The sequence below is a fragment of the Poecilia reticulata genome, chromosome 2 (genome assembly GCF_904066995.2).
Source record: "Poecilia reticulata chromosome 2, P_reticulata-male-v2, whole genome shotgun sequence".
NCBI classification, from domain to species: Eukaryota; Metazoa; Chordata; class Actinopteri; order Cyprinodontiformes; family Poeciliidae; genus Poecilia; species Poecilia reticulata.
This window is the reverse complement of record NC_088831.1, coordinates 36,103,687-36,121,199: the sequence shown is the minus strand read 5'-3', so window position 1 is coordinate 36,121,199 and position 17,513 is coordinate 36,103,687. Positions and strand designations below refer to the sequence as shown.

The 17,513-nt window shown below is 36.8% G+C and overlaps 1 long non-coding RNA gene across 1 annotated transcript in view; it reads right to left on the bottom strand.

Moving 5' to 3' along the window:
- Positions 1–8,265: 8,265 nt before the first annotated feature.
- Positions 8,266–17,513, bottom strand: part of LOC103461221 (uncharacterized) — a 68,765-nt gene continuing 59,517 nt past the window's right edge. Inside the window, exon 3 of the long non-coding RNA XR_533077.2 lies at positions 8,266–10,450. This is a non-coding gene — a long non-coding RNA (uncharacterized LOC103461221). The remainder of the gene's footprint in view (positions 10,451–17,513) is intronic.

The window sequence follows — 17,513 nt, the reverse complement described above, 5'->3', positions numbered from 1 at the left end:
TGATGTCTGGAACAATCTATTTTGCCCAGATCTTCAGACAGGAACGCATTACAACCAGTTTGTGCATTTGCTGCCTTGGTCCTTTAAAGAAAGTCACCAGTTTGACGGCTGATTTTTTTTAATTTAATGAATTACCTCACTGATTGAGCATCACACTGCTTTAGACTGATCATTTATTTACACTTAATCACTAACATGTATGTTGTAACCATTGTGTCTGTTGGTTTTCTATTACTCTACCAAGAAAATGGATTGAACTGATAAGTGATTTTGCATTAATATTATTACTTTATACTCAAATGAAAAGACAGATTGTAGTTTCTCTCCTTGACTTACATTTTATAAGTCTGTGTGGATCCCGACCCCACTGGGGGACAAGGGTGTCAAGAAAATGGATGGATGGAAGTCTGTGGGTATGAGGGCTTTTGCAGAAGAGCATGTCAACCGTCTTTGACATAATCAACTGCAAGCAGCATCTGTTGAGCCACTCTGTAAACAGTTGGCATATGTTAACTGCCTTACAATAAAACTACTGAAAAGATTGCAAGCATAAACCAAATAAAACCCCAATCAACTTGCCTTTGTTAATAAATTTGCATTATTGCAGTACTGGCACAGCAATTCTATCTTTATTTTTATATTTTTAGCTTGCTGCCAGTAAAGCAAAACAAAAATGTGAGAATTGGGGAGAGCCAATAAAAAATGTTCAAAAATGTTGCCATGCAAAGAATATTTAAATGGTGGAACATATAACTATAGGCTGATTATGTCTTTTTTATTATTATGAAAAGAGGGTTTTACACATTATTTGTTTCTAAATAAAATATTTTCAAGTTTCTATGATTTAGACAAGTTTCTTTATTACAAACCCAGATGAATGTTTCCGTAGAGTATAATCATGAAAAGTGTTCAGTCACATAACTGAACATCCACCTGTGGACATGTGAATCAGTCATTCCACGTTGAATTTATTCATAGATCTAAGATTTATCTGAAAAACTTATAGTTTATATTCATCCTCTGTTGTGCAACAGTGCGCTGCCAACATGCCAATGTCAGCCAAGATTAGTGAAGGTCTTCTTCTCATCTTCATGGACATCTCATTGAGTGAGTAAGCAAACCCTCCTCACTTTGACCCGGTTAAACAAAGCAATGCTGCCTGCAGAGATGAAGCCCAGTCAATCAAGATGTAGGAACAGCTTCCTGTCAGCAGAGGGGAGGTAAATACATCAACATCACAGTCCGTCACCATCACTTAGCTGCCAGCCAATCACCAAACAATGCTGAACAGCTGCCAACAACTTTTCGTGGCACAATGTGTAAACACGCTGGAGGACAGAGAGTTTTAGACTAGAATGTATTGACCACAGCTGTCTCATTGTGTCTACTGTAGCTGGAGGGAGGCCACAAGCTCTATAGAAGTATATCAAACTATTAATGTCAGACGTTGGACGTAATTCAGCTATGAAAAGAATGGTACAAGTGCAAATCTCTTGAAAACAGATGTCTACAAAGCATTTTCGGACAGTTGCACTGTATAAATTATACCTCAATGTAGCTCAGGCTCGTTAAGATTAGCTGGAAAATGTCAGTGAACATAAATTTTTTAATCTGTTCACAAAATTTCAATTGAATTTAGGTGGGTACTTTGATTGGGCCAGTGCAAGGCTTTGACTCAAACCATGCCATTGTAGCTTTAGGTGTATATTCAGGGTTTTTGTTCAACTTGAAACTGAAATTTAACTTCCAGCAAAATTTACAAACTTTTCTTTGAGGATTAACTTGCGTTTTAGAGCATCCACCTTTACTTGACAAGCATCCTGCAACCTTATCACAGTGAAGAGCATCTTGTGTTTTTCATGACCCGAAACAGCAATGTTCTGTACTGACACTTCTTATTTCATAAGATTGTATTAAATGAAAGAAAAAGAAACATATTGCTAACATCCTAAATCAGCTGTCATTCTTGTAAACAGTGCAACCAGCAACATGACTGAGTGATGATTTAGAAGGTCGAGAACAGGTTCTTTAGTGAGGCACCCCCTCAGCAATGATCTGGTTTCCATTGCTGTAACAGTAGTCAATGAGGTGTGACTGCAGAGTATTGCAGGCCTAACTGTGAGGAATGATTTCCCCCATTTGAGGAGGGCAACCCTCATCCAGCTGTACTCATCACAGGCAAAAAGCTGGGACAGAACCACATCAGCACAACTGACAAAGACTATGAGACTTTATAGCACTAATAGGTTCAATAAAATCCACTTTAATGAAGTGCCTGGCTACACAAAGCAACAAAGTGGCTCCCAAAAATAAAATAAAAAGTCCAAATCATTTACACAATAACTAAAAATGGAGTACACTCATTATTGAATTTACATAGACATATATTGTCACAATTGGATTGAGACTTTGGGAAGAGTGTGCATGTAAAGGTGTATTTTTAACGAAGCTGTTAAAAGCCAAACGTCAGTGTTTAGGCAAACAGCAATTGAGTTTTAACTTCTCCAATGAAGAAGCTAAAATTTTGCTGTTGCACTATGATTTTTAATCTTCAATTAAACTGCTACGGATAATCACACAACGAATGATAAAAAGTGGAAAGCAAACTCCTATTGGTTGAAATACTTGCAATTGTAAAAACCACTAAAGTCACGCAACTCTAAATGTCTTGATTTATCTGAGAATGGAGCCACTGTGACATGACTTGAAGATTCGATGTTTTATCCGAGAACCAACAACATCATGTCTCCTCAATACCCAGAACAAACAGAATGTCAGAAATGGTGTGCAATAATAATATAGGTCTGAATTGCATCCTGGATCTTTCGCAGGAATCAGGACAAAACAGCCAAAAAGTTTTCAGTCTCTGTTGTTAATTATCAACACCTGCCTGATAATGCTTGGGTATTAAATAAAACAGATTAAGTCCTAATGCTCAGTTCTAATCTCTTGAGTTCCCTTCATGTTGTGCATGAGGAAATGCTCTTATTTGTACTATTAAACATTTGGCAACATCAAATTGAATAAAAACAACAGTAGACCTCAGGGCTATGGTGAAGTCATCACCAATCATGGTCATTCAGGGGTTTTGTTCCTACCACATTTCTTCCTCAAAGACAATGACTCACCACTGGCCTTTTTAATAGTGTTGGCAGTTCTCAGTCCAGTTTTAGGAGTTTCTACAATCTCTTTTAGATGTTTTCTATGCCTGATGCCAAGGATCTGGTACAGATGTCTTGAACAGAGAAACATCTTTTGCAGCAGGTGGAGTTTAACTTGCTGCCAGCTCATACCTATTTCCTCAATTAAATTCAGGTAGTGATTTTTTATTTTTGTTTTGTCCAGGCAATGCATCAATATAATTCACAATGTTGCATGACAAAACAGGCAGAAACTTAAAGTCAGGCTAGGTTCAATTATTATTTTGCCAATAGACTTACCTCACGCATGCATACATGCAAATTAAGTCATTTAAGTGTTGGATAAAACAGTTTTAATTGTTAAGATCACTTGGCATAAAGAAAATTGTCACAAACTTCCTCAGTCTGCCTAGAATGAAATTATTTCTGTTTAACATCTTTCAGTGTTGAGAACTTCAGATATCTCGAATGTGATCAATGAAGTAATCATAGCACAGTGCTAAAAGATATTTTTATTCCCAAAAATGACTTGTGGCGTCCATTACAGCACAAAGACATGAACACGCTTATACACACTTGTGCTACAACACTCACGTTGCCCACCTCCCTGGCTACCTAATGGGCCATAGGCTCTAATCTGGATGGCCAAGGTGCTCAGGAGAATGAGCAGAGCAAATAGAGAGAGCAGCTCATCAGCCCGGAGAGCCAGTGTGTCGCTAACTCCAGCTGTTAAGGAGACATCCACACATCGTTCGGAGACGAGGAAAGGAAATGGGATGACTTTGCAAGATGGGGTAATTTCTAGACTATAGTTTCTAGTAAACCTTTTTCTTTGCCCTACCTCCAAAATGTCATCTCAGAAGAAAAAAATGGCAGCTACAGTAGTTTTTCCATCTGCCTTTGGCCTTCCACATTTATTTGATGTTACTGGCCCGTACTCTATTGTGATAATATTTTCTCCTGTGGAAATATTTACATGTATTTTAAACAGTCAATGAGACAAAAAATAGTGCTTTTCTTCATCGGTCATTGGGAAGAGGCAGGGTACACCCTGGAAAGGTCACCAGTAAGTCACAGGCTGATACAGAGACACAGGATAAACAACCATGTGTGCACACACTCACACCCAAGGACAATTAAGAGAGGTCGATCTACCAGTGATGTTTCAAACTGGGAAGCCAAAGTACTTGGAGAGAACCTATGCATGTAAGAGGAGAACATGCAAACTTTGCTGCAATTCAGCTGCGCAGCCCAAGGTACATAGCTGGAAAATAAAATTCAAGTGGCTTTTTCAAAAACGTTACGTCTTAAACATTTAATTTGACAATGTTTCAAATCTTGTGTCCAAGTCATTGAGTCATTATTTAAAGTGTAACTATCCCCCATCTGAAAGATAAACCCCGCCTCTGGAAAATTTGTAAAAATTCCAGCAAAGTGGGCGGAGCCAAGAGACACTAAATTGTACCAACCCGGACCGCTGCAGGAAAATTCAACTGCACATAAATGTCAACATTTGAACAGAAACACAAAGATATAACTCCCAAATAACCTCTTCATACAATTAATCAGTAAAAAAAAAGTGTATTTGGGGCTAAGTTTCACTTTATTGCCTCGCAAAAGGATTTGCAACATTAGCCTTATTACCATTTCCCATTGCTAATACTGGGAAATGGTAAAATATCACAGACTTGATATATTCGAATTGGACAGAGTACAGATAGACCATGAGAAGTGTAAGGAAAATGCTACAAAAAAAAAAAAAAAAAAAAAAAACTAGAGGAGACCGCCATGTGTGTGTACTGCACAGCACTCTTCGGACATGCTAGCAAGGCATAAACAAAATAAATCTTAAATAAAACTAACAGTGCTTACTGTAATCTAAATAAACATCATTTACATTTAGCCACTATCTCACTTCATGCGGGACGAGTCTTTCCATTAGTTTTCAGACAGGCTGAGTAATTACAGTCAGCAGTGATGCAAGGTGGTGCTTAGTGACTTGTCAGTTCCTGAAACTTGTCCCCCTCCGAATACCGCACGTCACTGTCCTTACCCTCTTTACAAAAATTTCCATTTGTAATTGACAAATAGATGGATTAATGGTGTATAAAATAACCCATCCATTATGGGAACCTGGGAGAGTCAATCATGTCAGACAAGCCTTTTTAGAACGTGCTTCCCATGACCCCTGTGGGGTTTAGGATACGATTGGCTGTCTGGAAGAAGGTTTTAGTGTAAAAAGAAAAGACAAATTGCTCCTCTGTTCAAAAACAGAGTTGATCAAAGGACTTCTGAAAGTCAGGCTTTCAGAAGTCAGGGCAAGTAATATAATTCCTTGAGATAATATACACAAAAATCTACAAAGTTATTATCAGGAAATTGAGTTAGATGTAAGAAATTATCTCCACATGGTATCTTAAGAATATTTAAAATGCTAAAATATTTTTTATTATGCCTCATCAAAAGCAAAAACGTAATCCTTACTTTCATCACACCATGTTTTTCTTTGTGTAGCACTCAACCCAAGTAGCTAGACATTTACTCTGTCAAGGTGATGGTTGTACTCTGGGAATGTTTGCATGTCACTAATAAACAATTACTAATAATATGCTTATTTATGATTTTTAGTTATAGATGTGCCTCCAACAAACAACAAATTATAAGCTACTTTGTTTTAAACTCACTGAGGGTAATACATTTCAGCTTTTAATCCTTATTAATAACTGTAGTAATAACATTAAGATGCAACTCAAAGTTTAACGTCAAAAGAAGCAAATAAAATACATTAGGATGTACAATAAAACTGAAATAAGATTCAGGATGTGTTCCAACATTGGTCGAATCTTAAGGAATATTTCTCCAAACTCTTAAAACCAAAATCATACAAAATATCGCATTGTAACAAAATAGCTCCCCTTTAAACTCAGTTCAGAACTTGACCATCTAAATAACTTCTACTGAAATAAAGAAAATCCATTGCAGGTCTGAGTTCGTGTTTGTTGTGACCCAAAAATACAAATGGTTGAATTATTTGAAACCAAATAGAAAATGAATGCACATGCTTTAATTTACTCACAAATCCTTTGAGTTTGCTTTGGTGTGAGGGATGGATGAAGCCTCGTCTGTGGCTATGCAGGTCCCAGCTGACAGCTGAGTTGGAATTAACTTCACAACAAAGGCTACATGGAGTACACTGGCGAAACCATTCAATCCACAGCAGGAGAGTCCTCACAATACTTTTTGGTCCACTGTGTGATAAAAAGTATGATTAGTTTCATATATCTGGCTAAGGTTAATGTACTCTACATACACTTACAGTGACAAAATGCTAATGCTAACTCCTGATTAGCATCACAAAAATCATTTGCGTCGAGTACTTACTGATCAGAAGGTTTAAGAGTCCAAAACAGAAATGTAGATTCTGCATCCAAGTTTATTTTAAGAGTGCAACGTAGCTAACGCAACATGGTAATTGAAATCCGACAGGCTAAGATGACCTTTTACTTGCCTCATTTAGGCCCCGCCCTCATACATATGATTGGTCATTTAGTTTACATCAACCAATGAAATAACAGAAAATACAAGATTGACATTACAAGCTAGGCGGGAACAAAAACAGTTTTGGGATGTATGTTTCAAGCAAACTTGCGACAAATTAACAGTACTTTACCCAAAGTAAATGGCAAAACCTTTGGTGGTACAGCATTTTGTTTACTTTTAGTATTTATTTTAACAATTACCAACTCCAGTAATAGTATAACTTAGCCTCAATAGTTTGAAATTAGAGACTGGGGTCATACATGGTAGAGGCCGCAAGATGTTCCTGCAACTCTCATCAATGTCTAGTGTTAGTCTTGTCCAGTGTGTTAATCAGCAATATGGAGATAGCTTTAAAAAATAAAATATTTAAAATATTTGGGGTGTTTAATATATAAGAAAAGATAAAAACAGGGAAAAAAATGCTTTTAAAAATGGCAAAATGACATCTCTTAATCACATTTTACCTTATATTCATGCATTGTGTACATTATTGATAAGCATTAATTTTTAATTTTTTTAAGTTCAATAAAACAACATGGATGAAGTTGCTTTTTTCCCCCAACAAAGTGCTTGGAAATATTTTGGGAGAAAACAAGGCCCAAGCAAGCCAGGACTTTTCTTCCTTAGCAAAATTCCAATAACCTGAGGGATTAGAGGGACCCATCCAACTCAATTAAATCAAAGGCGTGAGGAAAATAAACAATGACAAGGGAAAACCTGCAGTAGCACATCGACAGGTGCAAGCTTGTGCATGTGTGATGCCAAGCGTGTCCAGAAATCTTGTTTCAGGTGTGTCCTTCTGTTTGTGTGAAAGCCAAGGCCTTGCTGCAGACAGATAAACAAAATAGTAACGATACCTTCATACAACTGGCAGACTCTTCTCTGATCATGGAAATAAAAAAAAAAAATTATTCCCAATTTCCAGTATATCTTACCGTCATTCTCCATGGAGTTACCCTCTTATTTTGAAATGTGAACAGATACACAGTTAAATAGGCAGATCTGAAATATTTAAAACCACACCAACTCCAATTCAGCACAAATAATTACAAGAAACATTAAATGACACGCTTAAACATTTCTTTTTGGAAATATACCAAGAGGGAAGTGTTTGAAGGTTGATTACTTTTTTGGTGAAGAAAAAAAAAAAAAAACACAGTCGTGAAGAATTAGGTTTTCCCACAAGATATTTAGCATTTACAATTGAACTTCATGTAATAAACACTCCCATAATCATCATAATCAATGCTTGAAGTATAAGAAGGTAGTAAATTTGAGAGGCTGCATTTGTTACAAAACCTAATGCAACAAGATATGCTGAGTCCAGCCTTTTAAACAGGGATCATGCAGCAAACGTGCAAACAATTTCACTATAGTCCAACATACAAAGAGAATTGTTGCATTTTTGCTGGAGGCAGCAAAAGGAAAATAGTTGATGAAATTGTATTAAAAAACTGACTGATGTTTTATCTTTAAGAATCCATATATCTGTATTGATATACATGAAATTGATTTTGGCTGCAATATCCTAACTCATGCTGCATTATGTGGGGGGGAAAAAAACAACTTTAGATCCCTGGGAAACTCTGTCATATATTGCAAATGAAGCTTAGGCATTTTTTTCCTACAACAGCAAACTTTGTGTCAGATAAATATTTCTGGATTCCTGTCCAGAAATACTGAACTGCAAATACTGCAGTTCAGTATTCGCAGATTCACTTAAGAAATTGTTTTGCTGTGGAACATGCCTAAGGTTCATGGAAAACCCCATCTGTTTATGTTTTTTTTTTCCCATATAGCATAACTAAGATGTTCAAAACAAAATGCTGCTTGGGAAGCTGAAAAGCCTAGATGCTATGCTGCTCTCGCTATTGGCTGGCAAGAAGTCAATCCAGAAGTGCCATTTATTTTCCTTGGCATTGATTAGCTATTCCCCTAGAACGGAAAAAAGAAAACCTGTAATATTATCAAAATAGGCAGGTCTGAGCATCTTTGGAGAGCGTGTCAAGTATTCACAGATTTTAGTAGTTGACAGTTGGTTCTGGTCCCTAAATCCCCAAAATACTGGGAGTCCACTGCAAACTTTTTGTCAATAGAAATATGATCTGCAGAAACATGATTTTTTCTAAAAAAAAAATTCTAAGCATTGTTTAATGATAAGCTAGTCTTAGCTAATCTTAATCATATAAGGGTATAACCAGTATTTGACTATAAAGAGATACCACACCAACATGGAGTTAAGAAAAGCTGTTCGGATAAGGTTTTATTTCTCATCTTTTTCTGGATTTGAGCTCCTGTGCATTGAACTGGAACTGTTTCCGTCCTAAAATCAATCCCATGGGTCAGTGTGTCATGCAAATATGTGAAACTGATGTCCCTTTCGATGTGAAAATACCGTGCAATAAGGTCACTGAGGTGTGATGGAAAGCCAGGGTTTCAAATGAAATCCAGATTTGTTTGTGACACTCAGCAGTTTCATCTGATAAAAGTTAAAGCTCCACTGCTCTGTTTTATCCAAATAAACTGCTGTTGGGAAACTAATATCAGAATTTTTGATGTTTTGCCTTGATGAGCTAAAATTGCTATTATGCCGTAAACCTTTTGAAACAGACTCATCTGACTAAATCACATAGTTGCAGTCAAAGTCCTAAAAGAGTTTACGCTTGTAATGGTAGAACAAAAATGAATTTTTCTGACACAAACTCCAAACAGCTGCTTGGCATTTAGATCATCCATATTGGATGTTTTTTTTTCTTTTTTCAATATATCTTTATTAAATAAAAAAAAAAGCAACATACAGAAATCATACACAAACGTATAAAACATATATATATTTGACAAATTACTGCATAAGGGGACATACACAATCACAACCAGTATAAAAAAAGACAAACTGAAAAAATAAAAATAAAAAATAAAAACAAGTCCATTGTCTAAATAACTGAGTACACTGCACAGATTACCGTTAACACTTTAGGGTGGTACTACAGATGGTCTCTAATCGATGTTACAGAGAGTGTGGCCATTTTTAATCATCAGACTGATGATTTTTTTAACTCTCTTATCATTCTGCTTTCTGTGAAACGTGCCAAGATGAATATGGATCCTTTTCCAGCTTGTTGCTCAAAGACTAAGCAAAAATTAGCTTGTCATGCCATGTACCCCAACAAAAAAGTAAGCAATGGATTACTTAATACAAACTCAGACACTGATTAACTGTAAATAGTAAAACATAAATATGTCATGCTATGTTATGTTGACTGCTATCATGTTTATAAGATGTTTTTTGTGGCACTGCTGGCTTTGATTTTCAGAATTAGACAGGAAATGGGAAGGAAAAAGGGGGGAAGACCTGTAGTGAAGGATTGGGAGTCAGGAGTACCATGTTGAGGGCTAACAGCCACGGCACATGGGGCGTCTACTCTACCTCTACATCATGTGCCAATCCTCCGTAGATCTCCTCCAATAAAAAGAACAGTTACTCTGTAACCTGGGATTCCCCCAACATTTAGGTATCAACATTGTTTTTGTGTTGCTGTCTACTTTTCACTGTCTTCTTACTTACTGTCTGAGCAAGAGAGGAAATTTTTTCTAATATTGCAGTTGACATAGTAATTACAACCTTTCATAGAAGTAAAAACTTTACAGAGAAAAGAGGGAAGCTTCCGACTTATTTAAGATGTCTTGATGTTCTCCGAGTCAGGCTCTTCTCATCAGCAGTCTCTCAGTGATTCCACTCACACAGCTTAAATAGCCACATATGAATGAACCTGCAAGGAAAACTGGTTTTAATCAAACTAATTTCAAAACTAATTTTCCACTTTTTGTTTTGAAATAGTTTTAGTAGGCAATACAACATCAAATACACCTACTATGATGTCTATTTCATCTCTCTTCTAACCTTGTAAAGTACTCTGAAGTTTTGAGATGGATTACAGATTGCCTGGTGCCGGGGACAGTTGCTGAGCCCAAGGCGTATTCCTATAATTAGCTCCATAATAGATAACTGCACTCCGTATTCTTCATTTTTCCACGCCCCAAAGCTACAGTGATAAAGCTGTTAACACTTGAATTAGACCAGCAATAACACAGCAGTTTTAACAAACTGCTGAGCTACACTGTGGATAACTGTTTATGCTTAGGAAGTAGGTAGGAGTTACTTCTGCTACAAATCCCCTGTGAATATGATTGAAACATCAACTTTTATGTTATATAGATTCTGGAATGATGTTTCATTGTATGTAGCATAAATTAGATCATCATTGAAAAGTTGATGTATTTTAGGAGTTCAAATAAAAAAGCAAAGCTCATATTTTGGTTCATTACAGACTGTCTAATATCAACTAAACAAGTGTTTATTTCTATCAATTTTGATGATTAGGTTGCATCTGAAATCAGCCTTGATTAAATCACTGAGTGTAGAAAATTAACGCTGAACCTCATATAAATTAGATTCTGTGTTTATTCACTCTTCCACCTGACTCCCAGCAAAATAATTTCCAAATGAAATGTAAAATTTGTTTTGTCTGAGAAGATGACTTTGGACAACTGAGCAACAGTCTGATGCCCAGAAAAGATGTTGATTCAGAAGTGGCAGCGGTGGTGCGGTCCATGGCTTGGAGATATTTATTTGTGGTGCATTTTTTTCTTCCTCAGTTTTTCCTTCCATTCAACTTTTCATTGATATGATTGGATTCAGCACTTTGTTAATACTGATCTTCTTCAGCGATAACAATTTATAGGTTGCATGTCTTCTAAAGGGGGTCGCTCATTGCCAGCTGAACAACTGCCAGGTAAGTATTATTCCTGATCATTGCGAAGACCATAACATAACATAACATTTTTTAACCAAAAATCTTTTGTGGGTCTTATAAAAAAAAAGATTTTCATAGGGAAATAAATAGTTTTAATTATAAGACACATTAATCAGAATTAACAAAAAAAAATAAATGCTTGGAGAATATCAGTTTTTATGTAATAAATCTGTACATTACATGGCTTCATTTTTTTAAGTGTAATTACGGAAATACATCCCTTTTTGATTACATTATAGTTTATTGAGATGCAGATACATACCTACAAAATTATAGTGGTGGGGCACCATGTGGTTCAGTGGTCGAGTAAATGCACTATGTGCACAGACTGCAGTCCCAGGTTCGATTCCCGGCCCTGAACCATTAACTGCACTCTGTTCTCCACTGCTCTCTCTGCCCTTCTTCCTATCAAGTTACTGCTGAATAAATACACTGGTGACAAAAAGCCCTTGAAAGCAAAATAAATGAAAAAAATCTCAGCACTGCACCTTTGCCTTCATTTATGAGAATTTTTTACATATTTTTTTAATTTAATAATATAACTTCATGTAGCAACTCTATTACAGAGTGCTTGCAATGGGAATGAATGTCAGACTCATTTTCCGTTTGCCAGCTCTGTCCCACTGACCCACAGTCACACAATCAGGCATAGTTGTGTTGTCTCTCCAGTCATCACAGAGCAGTGATCTCAAGCAATTCATTTGATTTGTTTCAGAGCAGCAGGTTGCCTGAAGCGCTGTCCGCTTTGAGGAACAGTAAGTATCGGCTATCAACAATTGAGAATATGCAAACTTGACCTTTTTCTCCTGACAAAATTGATTAATAGGGGTCTGCATGGGCAGGCTTGATGTTCCCAGGAAGAATCAAAGATTTATAATGGCCGTCGGATCATTTTAAAGCTTTGTGATAGCTCAAGACTGCGTTATCCATAGTCTGTAGCTTGTTCTGTTTGAAACTGTGCAAAAAACATGTCAAAAATTGTTTCAGATTTTCCCAAATGAAACCTTAAACAGATAAAGAAAAATTAGGGAGCAGCAGTGCTGTATATATAGATATTTTAATGAAAGACTTTTATGTAACAACAATCAATTTCTAATTAGTCATGCTATAATCTGATATCTGAGAAAATGTCTGGTTATCATAAATGCAATTTATTCCATTCCATTTACAGCATTTGATGTTCTGCCAAATTTATCGAGAGGGAAGTATTATGAATAACAGTGTCAGGATTTCCAAGCAGAACTCTATCTGTTTTTGCCAAGACATAGACTGAGGGACAGAGAAGTGAACACACAGAAGACATAATAAAAATCGTTTTTTTATTGTACCGTATTTTCCACACTATAAGGCGCACCTAAACACCTTCAATTTCCTCAAAAGCCGACAGTGCACCTTATAATCCGGTGCGCCTTATATATGGACCAATATTGAGCCACAACAGGTCTAGCAACTACTGTGAGCAGCCGCCGACTTCATTTTCCCCCGTAGAAGAAAAAGTGTGTGGTGCATGCTGGGATAGTTGTCAGAACGCTGGTTTGTTAATAACGTTTGATAATACATTTAAAGCCAGGGGGGCAGAGGGGCGGAGGAAGAGAGACGACTGCGGCAGCAGCGTGTCGGTTGGTCTGTGTTACCCAGAAAGCAGTTGGGCACAATATTGCAACACCGTGAGTGAAACAACGACTGGGGCAGCCTACTATATAAAGCACTCGGGGACTATTTCTTTGTAATTTCTGTGTAATAATAGAGTATGGAACAAATTGGCAACCCAAACTGAGGCGTCTATTCTATGCGCCTTATATATGAAAAAAGTTTTAAAATAGGCCATTCATTGAATGTGCGCCTTATAGTGCGGAAAATAAGGTACCCAAAATTTAACAAAGGTCCAAAAAAGACGTCAACTAAATACAGCTAGACTCATAATTACCATTAATACATTAACAAAATTTTAAATTAGTGCTACTATGTGTGCACTTGGTGGAGGGTTCATAAATGTAACTACGTAATACCAAATGTTGTGACTATTAAATTAATTATGTGAAAAATAAAAGGTGGGAATGTGGAATAATGCAAACGTTTGGCTGCAGTGTTTTATAGCAAAACTAAAACTTTGTTATTGACATCTGGAACATTCCTGTAAGGAGAGACATTTTGCTTTCTTTTTTATTCACCCAGATGGAGCTCAGGGTGCTGAATCGGATGGTATCTATTGCAGAGACCGCTAAGTGAAACTGCATATTTTTCCATTCTTGTAAAAGACAGAGAGAATTGTTTTCTTTTAACTCCATGTGTACGGTAAGTGCGCTGACTTAATATTTATTTACTTAAGTTAGGTGTTTAGCCATAGTGACCATAATTACACTCAGATGAAAAATGAGGAAGCTTGAAAGCCAGAGAGCACTTTCCTTTCCCAGTGTGGGTGTTGTGGCACAGCAGGGACTGGTGGACTTCACAAAACAGAGGCATGATGAGGAATGAGGAACATTCTGTCCCTTGGATTTGACATGAACAACAACAACAGTGTTTTCCTTCACTTTTCACAAGACAGTCAAGCAAACATTTTCTTAACATGCAGCTCACTTTAGTTACGAGGTGCTAAATAATTGCATAGATTAAAAAAAAAAACAACTCAGTTTTTAGAAAAATGTCACAACCTGTAATTCTGACTGCTTATCATGAAGGAGTGTGATTAGCCAGAGTTTAGTGAGTAATTACATTTGTGCTTTCCAGCTTACACAAATTCAGGGGCATTTAAAAGTGATCCACTCCGTGTGGAAATATGCTGTGAATGTCTAAGGCTAATTTCCAAGATAATATTTTGAAATAGAGGCAAGTAATGGATTAGATAAAGGCCATTATGGAAAATATGATGCCAGGGAGGGTCGTTATGAAGTTGGCAGTACTGAACGGGGAATTTCCTCAAAGACAGACATGGCAGAGCGTGTCAGAGATGTATCTTCACTGCCGTCCTTCTGTGCACACTGGTGGCCCCTAACCAATCATTGTTTCAAGCTGGGTCACACACAACCAAGTCTGTGTCTGGGAAGCAAAGATTTAGCCTGTTAAGGTCAGAAGCCAATATTTTCTCACCAGGTATATGTGTGCGTGTGTGTGTGTGTGTGTGTGTGTGTGTGTGTGTGTGTAAGAGAGACAAAATCAAAAGGCCAAATCGACAACGCTGGATACAGCTGACAATCATCTAGTGCAGTGGACCAAAGGCAGGTGTTGAGATGACCTTGGCTGTTCCGGTAAGAAGCAGCCAGTGTGTGAAAATATCACATCCCTCTTCATCAAGCATCAGAACAGCAAAGTGAAAACGTATCAGAGAGGAGCTCTGACATCCCTCCTTAAATGTCTCACAAATTCTTCAAAAGATGTGATTTGAAAAAATAACCAGTGGAAATTATTGAAATATAATACAAACAAATACAATGAGAATTGATCAAGATTTCTTTCAATATAGAAAAAGGTAAAATACTTCAACAAAACACATTGAATAGAGATCCGGGTTTCCCCCAGAAAGCTCTCTAATCTTGAAATTAGGTGCTATGGAAATTCATCAGCAGCCCAACATGTTCTGGTGTTTAAAAATTTGAAATTCATGATGTCACTGGAAGACATAATTCACAAATAGGAAAAAGCCAAAAAGTCACCTGACTGATTTATTTTCCATAAAGTTTCAAATGCAGACCCAGAACCAAGCGTTTGCCACAATGTGTATTGAGTAAGTGAACATTATTCTATGTTCATAAAGATTTATGTGCTCACATTACTGCGTGCTTATGTCAAATCTCTAAAAACGTGCTTGTGCGGACTGCATAGTAAAACACAGCCTTCACAGAAGGACCATATAAATGCTGGAATATAATTGAGTGAAAGGTAGCAAACAGTCTACTTTCAGTAAATCACCTGTAGAGCTAACCTTTGCTGTCATGGTTACTGGTGAATAACAAAAACAGTTTAAACAAACAACGCTTAGCATGGCGCAAGACAAGTAAAGCCTGGCAGCCCGCCATGCTTGTAATACGGGGAATGTTTATTGGACAAAGACAAAATTGTTATTTTTGTGCTCAAATTATTAAGGTTTCATTATTTTACCAAAGCTGCTTTTTTTAAAAGAAATAATAATAAAAAAGAAGCTATTATTTTTAGTTTTAGAGTAAACACAAATATTTAATTTTCAACATTTTCCAAAAAAAAACTTGCATTAAAGCATCTTTCACAAGGCAAATGTGGGGTTTCAAAGTGTTTATTTATTGTCTCAAAACAGTTACATTACAGTTGGATGGTTTTGGTTTGCGTGTGGCTTTTCTGTTTAGCCCTGTGATCCCCACAGTGCAGTAACTCTCTATTGTAAGCGTCGTTTAAACATCGACTGCTTCTGTGTGGTAGCATGACGGATTCAGCCATTACATGCCTTTAATGATGATTCTCATGCTCATGACAGCAGAACTGTTAGGCTTATTGTTGAATTCTTTACTTTTAACCGCTTCTTCCCTCCACTCCTCACCCACCTTCATGTCTTCTGGGTTATTCTCAGTTTCAAGCTGAACACTTGGCTCCTCATGTCCTTTCTTGACTTTTATTAGTGTTTTTACAAAAGGAGTAGAGTCAGTGGACATCTACACATGATCGCAAAGTGAAGATTTGTGATGCAATGCATGTAATAAACTGCAATAGATAAACAGGATTGTATTGGAGATGCATCGTAAAAATTTACAATTTACATTCAGAGATAAGTTATGATCATAAGTAATATGTGCAATAAAACATGGACCAAGTTTATTTGTTATTATAATAATAAAGGCTACTTGCTTCATTTATCTGCATCCATGTTTGTGTATCTTCAAGTATTTTTTAGATAAACATTGTTTGCTTTTACATTTCTAATTAACTTGTATTTACTTATTTAAAAACACTTAATATAATTAATTGTATTTATAAAATGTACACATCATAACATAGTAAAAATATGTATTCACATGTTTATAAATGCATTTTAAAACATAGCACTTTATTTTATTTCTAAATTGCTGTATTTTTCTTTTTTTGTGAATTTGTTTGATTTATATTCATAATTTTATCGTTCATAAACATTATTCCAATAAAAAAATTTTATGCATAGTTTGCATACCTAATTTATAAAGGAAAGTTAATGTACATGAAAAAAAATCTGTTTTTTTTTAAGTAAAATATAGCTTTTTCATATACATAATCAGAAAACATTCATAAGAAACACTTTCAGATCAGAGATAATGGGATCGTTTCCAAAATCAACGAAACATTGGGTTTTTGTAGTAATTATTAGACAGAGAAACTATGGCCTATTATCTATATGACACGAGAATAATACTCCGAACAGGTCCATATGTAATGCAGCATGTGTGTTTAAACAGGGATCCTCTGCATCTGGTAAAGTGTGCTCTCCCTGTTCGTCAGACTCGGAGCTAATGACAGAGTCGGGGAAGAGGACAGCCTGCTCCTCCTCTTCTCTGGCTTCCGTGACTATCACAAAGATTCAGAGCTGACTCTAATTCAACAGGACTGTCATAGCTCATGAAAAAATCATGTCGTATAATCAAATCGGAGTAAAAACCCTGCGCTGCGCCTCATGGGAGTCTCCATGCGCCCTGAATATTTCATGTAATGGAGGCTCTCACCACCATGGAACCTCTCAACAGTTCAGGATTGCGTGCAAATATTGACTGTAGTGTGTAGGGACGAGGGGCCGGGAGAGGCCGCCTGCGCAACCGAGCCTGAGTGAGTTTTATAAATAATGGTAATCGCATGTGACACCGCTCGCAGCAGGGGGGCTCATGGTCACTGAAATCATCACACTGGATTGCAGTTACTGAGTGCAGCAGAGTTAAAATGAAGGAAGACACAGCTGAGGTAGAAAGTAGCAGGAGATGAGTGGGTGGGGGGTAAAAAAGTGCCCTGATGCATATGAATTGACAAATGTCTGTTTTGGCTGCTGAGAATAGAGCTCAATTGTAGGTCTGAGGAAACATCAAAACAC